This window comes from Arachis hypogaea, chromosome 1 (assembly GCF_003086295.3).
Source record: "Arachis hypogaea cultivar Tifrunner chromosome 1, arahy.Tifrunner.gnm2.J5K5, whole genome shotgun sequence".
Classification (NCBI taxonomy): Eukaryota; Viridiplantae; Streptophyta; class Magnoliopsida; order Fabales; family Fabaceae; genus Arachis; species Arachis hypogaea.
In genome coordinates, this window is record NC_092036.1 from 57463640 (window position 1) to 57470130 (window position 6491).

The 6491-nt window shown below is 40.7% G+C and overlaps 1 non-coding gene across 1 annotated transcript; it reads right to left on the reverse strand.

Annotated features, from left to right (window-relative positions):
* Nucleotides 1-523: 523 nt before the first annotated feature.
* On the reverse strand, nt 524-627 carry LOC112712144 (small nucleolar RNA R71). Its single transcript, XR_003157694.1, has one exon. It is a non-coding gene; the product is annotated as a small nucleolar RNA R71 (small nucleolar RNA).
* Nucleotides 628-6491: the final 5864 nt, after the last annotated feature.

Below are 6491 nucleotides of genomic sequence, written 5' to 3' on the forward strand. Positions count from 1 at the left end.
TAAACTTAGAAGGGAAGCAAGAAGGAAGAGAGTACTGGGAGAAGAAGAATCTGAAGGAGAATCTGAGGACAATTTTGAGGAAGCTCTAGATCTCAACATGGATAGAGAAGTTCACAACCATGAGAGAGCTGATGGAAACAATGCCATTCCTGAGAGGAGGGTTCTTGGTTCATACATAAACCCAACCTCTCGGAATTGTGGTAGCAGCATTCAGAAACCACCCATTCAGGCCAACAATTTTGAACTCAAACCACAGCTAATATCACTGGTGGAGGATCATTGTTCATTTGGTGGGAGTGCTAATGAAGATCCAAACCAACATCTCACAAAATTCCTGAGAATTTGCGACACTGTGAAGTCCAATGGAGTCCAGGAAGATGCCTATAAACTGCTCTTGTTCCCATTTTCACTTAGGGACAAGGCAGCTAAGTGGCTGGAATCATTTCCAAGGGGGAGCCTAACAACCTGGGATGAGGTGGAAAGCAAGTTTCTGGCACGTTTCTACCCCCCACAAAAGGTCAATAGGCTTCGATCTGAGGTTCAGACTTTTAGACAACAAGAGGGTGAAACTCTCTACGAGGCATGGGAGAGGTTCAAGGATTTGACAAGGAAATGCCCACCAGACATGTTCCATGACTGGGTGCAATTGCATATTTTCTATGATGGACTTTCTTATGAATCAAGGAACGCTGTAGACCATTCATCAGGAGGTTCATTGAACAGGAAAAAGACTGTGGAAGAAGCCATTGAAGTGATTGAGACAGTGGCTGAGAATGAGTACTACTATGCTTCAGAGAGACACAACACTAAGGGAGTCATGGAGCTGAACCATGTTGATACAATTCTAGCCCAAAACAAGGTGTTTGCCAAGCAACTAGCAGAGCTCACCAAGAATTTAAAAACAAATCAAGTGGCTGCAATACACACATAAGATCAAGAGGAAGTAAGCACTGAAGGAGGTGATTGGGAAGAGGCCAACTATGTGGGAAATCAACAAAGGCAACCATATGATCCACACTCCAACACTTACAACCCAGGCTGGAAAAACCACCCAAACTTTGGGTGGGGAAACCAGCAAACCCAACCACAAAACCACAAACCTCACAACCCCAACCAACATAACAATTCCACATACCAAAACTCCAACCAAAGATCATACCAAGCCACACAAAACACTTACTCCCAACCACCATATCATGGCCAAAATAATCAACCTGCCCAATCCAATCCGAACCAACAATTTCAAGATCAATTAAACAGGATAGAAGGAATGCTAGCAAACATGGGTCAGGACATAAGTGAGTTGAAAAGCTTTAGGGATGATGTGAGATCTACCTTAAGGAACCATCGTGAAAAACTCAAGAGGATGGAGTCTCAAGTAGGAGAGCTATCTCAACAGGCCCCCAAGTCAACAGCAGTGTTCCCTAGTGACACAGAAAAGAATCCTAAAGGGGAACAAAAGGGAGTGAGATGGGAAGAATGCAAGGCCATCACCATATTGAAGGAAGTCTCAGAAGAAGAAGGAATCAGACCCTCAGAATAGGAGCCAGAAATCTTGAAGGAAGGTGTGGAAGAAGCTAAGCAGGAAAGTGAAACTGAGCAAGCCAAGGAACTGCAAAATAAAGGCATGCTAGAAACATACCAACCAAAAGCACCGTTTCCTCAGAGGTTAGGAGGAGGTGAAAAAGGGAAAACATATTCAAGGTTTTTAGAGACATTTAAGTCTCTCCATATCAATATTCCCTTTCTTGAGATTCTCCAGCAGATGCCTACACACATTAAGTATTTGAAGGAATTGCTGAGCAAGAAAAGAGTTTTGAAGGGAGGACAAACTGTAATAATGAACAAAGAATGCAGTGCCCTCATCAAGAAGGACATAATCTCTAAGAAAACAGACCCAGGAAGTTTTCATATCCCCTGCATCATAGGGGAAACAAAAATTGACAGAGGATTCTGTGATCTAGGAGCTAGCATAAATGTGATGCCTCTGACTCTAATGAAGAGGCTACAACTGAATGAGGTGAGATCCACTGATGTAATCATACAACTGGCTGACAAAACTCAGAAGCAAGCTGAAGGGGTAGTTGAGAATGTGCTGGTGAAAGTGGGAAATTATTTCTTCCCCACAGACTTTGTCATTTTGGACATGGAGGAAAGCTACCTACACCCTATCATTCTGGGAAGGCCATTTCTAGCCACTGCTAGAGCGCTCATAGATGTAGAACAAGGAGAGCTAATTTTGAGAATACATGATGAACAGCTCATTTTCCATGTTTTCAACCCTGCACCTGAGCCTGAACCAGAACCTGAAAAGCCTAAGGATGATAGTAGCCATCTGTGTTTGGAGGAAAGAAATCCAGCAGCTGAAACTCTGAAACAGTCCTTGGAAGGCAAACAAGAATTGCAAGAGTTAAAGCCACAAGAATCAATAGAAACAGATCAGAAGGATCCTCCTGGCATAAGGGTCAATGAAGAAATCCTCAAGAGAGAGGGAAGAATTGTAAAGAAATTGCCAAGAGGGTGGAGAAACAAGAAAATTCCCACTGAAGGTTTCTCTCCGGGAGATAAAGTGATATCAAGTCATTATCTGCCAATCCCACCTAGCCTCAAACCCATTCCTTCCCAGCTCCCTCAAGTGTTCACAATCAGGAAAGTTCTTTCTATGGAACATTTGGAATTCATGAAGGAATCAAATGGGGACGTTTTCATGGTGAGAGGAGAGGACATCAAGCACTACAATCCACCTTAACAAGGGACAACCGTCAAGCTAGTGACGTTAAAGAAGCGCTTCATGGGAGGCAACCTATGTTTTAGTATCCTTACTCTTTATTGTTTTACTCTGCATCTAATAAAGCATGGTTTCTTATGCATGAACTTGAATCCTCAGGACAACTGTTGATAAAGTGCACTAAACATTACATGTAAAATACAATTGGTCTCTAAGTTTGGTGTGCCTGAAGGCACCCCCAAATCTTATTCAAATTGTATTCAATCCTTCATTCAAGGTGCACAACCAAACATTAAGTTTGGTGTTCCTCTTTGAACACAGTTAATGAAAAGCAAGAAGTTCCTCTGGATTTAGTAATTCATGACAAGTATACCATTTGCATGTTTTAATACTTTGATTTCAATTGCTTTAGGTAGTAAAATTGTTTAGGATCAAAGAGCCAAAGTGACTATGATTTATTAGAATTATGCACATTCATTAAGGACAACCAACATGGATTTCATGTCATCAGGAGACATTACCAAACACTAAGTTTGGTGTCCAGTAATAAGTGTGCATACATACAAAGGTCACGGCTATAAGCTCATGAAGTCAATCATTGATTTACAATTCAAAAAGAATGAAAAACATGTGCAAGTACTATTCATTATTCACATGGACCGAAAAAAATGATAGCAATTTTGTTTGTTTGTGCAGGTACAAAAGTAATGATAAGAATGGATGAAAAAGACAAAGGGGGAGGTACGGTCTTGGTCAAAAAGGGAGTTCACAAGTCTTTGAAACTAACACATGGGAAAAGGAAGTTCTGCATGAAAAGATAGCTACATGTACAACTTAATGCACCCAGAATACTTCCAAGAAAGTTAAAAGCAATTCGTCCTTCTCCCTAATTCATATATTTACCATCAAGCCATCCTTCACAAATCACCCTAGCCGTCCATTTTTCACTAGCATGCACTATAAAGAATCATTTGGGGAACGAGTTCCACACCACCAAATCTCCTTCTTGCACATATTCTTTCATCATAGCATAACTATCTCTTGTCGAAAACAACTTCACCACACTTCTAACAACACTTTCTTACTTCACCTTATCAACTTTAGCTTGTCACTTGCCAAAACTAAAGAACCAATGGCAGCCTCATCTAGCCACAAAAGAAGAAAAGACAAGCAGCCAATGGAGGAGGAAAGGGAATTTGATGCATGGAAATACAAATCAGTTTTCCATGAGATTCAGGCCGAATGGATGAGACCTAAAAGGGTACTAGCTGAGGCTCCCTTTGACCTTGAAAAGGATGAGTTCCCAAGTGTTTGGGAGAAGATCAAAAAGAGGAAGTGGGAGCTCCTGACTAAGCCAATCACTAAAATCAACATCAACCTGGTGAAGGAGTTTTATGCAAATGCAGTGAGGGAGGATCCAACCGTGGAACCCACATACAAAAGCTATGTGAGAGGGGTGGAAGTTGACTTTAGCCCCAAGGCAATCATGAAAACTCTTGGCCTGAAAAACATACGTTTCAGCCAAGCAAGTTATGAGGATAGGATGATAGGAGAACCTGACTATTCGACTATTGCTGAAGACCTTTGTGCCATCAGAGCTGAATGGGTGAGAAAAACAAGAGGGGCTCCAAGAGTCTTGAGAAGGGGAGACCTAACACCTGAAGCTAAAGGGTGGTATGCAATAGTTAGGAGATCCATCCTACCCACTGCAAACTCTTCAGAAATAGTCCCTAAAAGAGCCATCTTGCTACATTGCATTATGGTGGGAGGGGAGATCAAAGTTCATAAATTCATTGCCGAACAGATACAAGAGTTTAGTGAGAAAAGTGACCCTGACTCCTGGCTCTACTTCCCTAGCACCATCATCAGACTATGCATCGATGCCCAAGTACCACTTGAAGATGCAAGACCTAATTGGCTACATCCTGGAATGGCCATAACTGCTCACAGAATGACTCTTGGCCCAATTGCTCCAAGACATACAAAAAGAAGAAATGAAGAAGGGCAACAAGCAGAAGAGGAGCAAGAAGCAGAGCAAGAAGCAGAGCAAGAAGGAGAAGAAGAGCAAGAAGAGCAAGGAAATCCAGAAAGAAGGCAACAAGTTCCCAGAGACCCCATGGATATGAGCAGAATGCAGGAAATCATGGAAGGAATGTCTCAACAATACATGAGGTCTCAGGAGAGGCAAGAGGACTTTCACCTAAAAATGATGGACATGCAAAGGAACTTTGAATCAAGATTCCTAGATCTGCAAAGGGAACAGAATTTACACTTACAGGAATCCCTCAGCCACATATGCCAACACCAAGATGTCAATATCTTGGCAATCAAGGAAGCCACCACTTTGCAGAATGCAAGATATGCAGTTCAAGCTTATTACAACATCAGTTCTCAAATCAAGCTTAACTACATAGGGGAACATCTACACAAGATGGACCCAGCATTCCCAGCTTTTGATGAGTATTTCAAAGGGAGGAAAGAAGGAGAAATGAACAAGGCAGTGATCCTTGAGAAAGGAGTGGAAGAAACAATGAAAAAAGCTGGATTCTGGACAAAGCTCATAAGAAAAGACAAAGGAAGTACAAGTGGTCAAAAAGAGGTAAGAAGCAAGAAGAAGCAGGACCCCAAGAATCAAGAAGAACCAAGCAACAAATGAAAGGTGGTCTTGTTCCTTAATAAGCAAATAATAGTTTGTGAATTGTCTTTATGAGCTTTCTTTCATTTTAAGTCATTTGAGTTTTATGTGAAATTTTTAGTATGTTTGTCTGTTTACTGCTTTGAATAAAGTGAATGCCTAGATGTTTGGATATAACTTCACCTTCTTAAACAAATGCTTGCCATGCTTGTTCTGTTTCCAAAAATAAAAGAAAAGTTTGAACAAAAGTAACTTGGCTCAATTAGTGACAAATCAAGTAGAATTAAGTGGTGGTATGCATGCTTGATTGTTTAGTCAGATCACTGGAAATTAAGTGTAGAATTATCATTTTTGTGTAGAAGTTTGAATACTGTCTATGGATCTTGATGAATAAATGTCTTTGGCCATGAAAAAGAAAGAAAAAGAAGAAGAAAAAGCCACTGAAAAAGGGCAACCAAAAAGCAAAAAAAAAAATTGAGAAAATAAGCTAGGCACCAATGGTTTGAACTTCTGAGACAAATGCCTGTGGTGTTTATGTATTAAGGATATGCTTGGATGAATAGGTTCTGAGGAGTGTTTCAACACTTGGTAACTTGGGTTAACTAACCCGGGATTATCAACCAAAAGTCCATTTTCAAGAGCAACCTAAATACAAAACATTTAGTCACACAAAGAGGTGCTGGGCACCAATGTCTCAAGAAGAGATGTGAACTAAAATGCCTGTAGTGGATATGTGTAGTGCACTGATAAGAAAAAGAAAATGCCAAAGGCTTGTGCAACACATGACACTGAGCAAACAAGGAGCAAAGGAGCTCTAAGAAAAAGAAAAACAAAGAAGGGAAAAGTGCCAAGGACATAAGAATAACAAGAGGCCATAGCAGTGTTTGATGGATGCAATGAAAAAGTGATAATCTTACCTGATAAGAATGAAAAAGTGATGCTGCAACTTTCTGCATAAAACCCTTCTGATGAACTTCAAATGCTTGCTAATATAGCCAATGTAATTGCTTCCTGTTTCATACTTTCTTCTCAAATAACTCAGGACTTGCTTAGGGACAAGCAAGTATTAAGTTTGGTGTTGTGATGCCAAGGCATCTTAGGCTAGTTTCACTAGCATTTTTCTGTTAG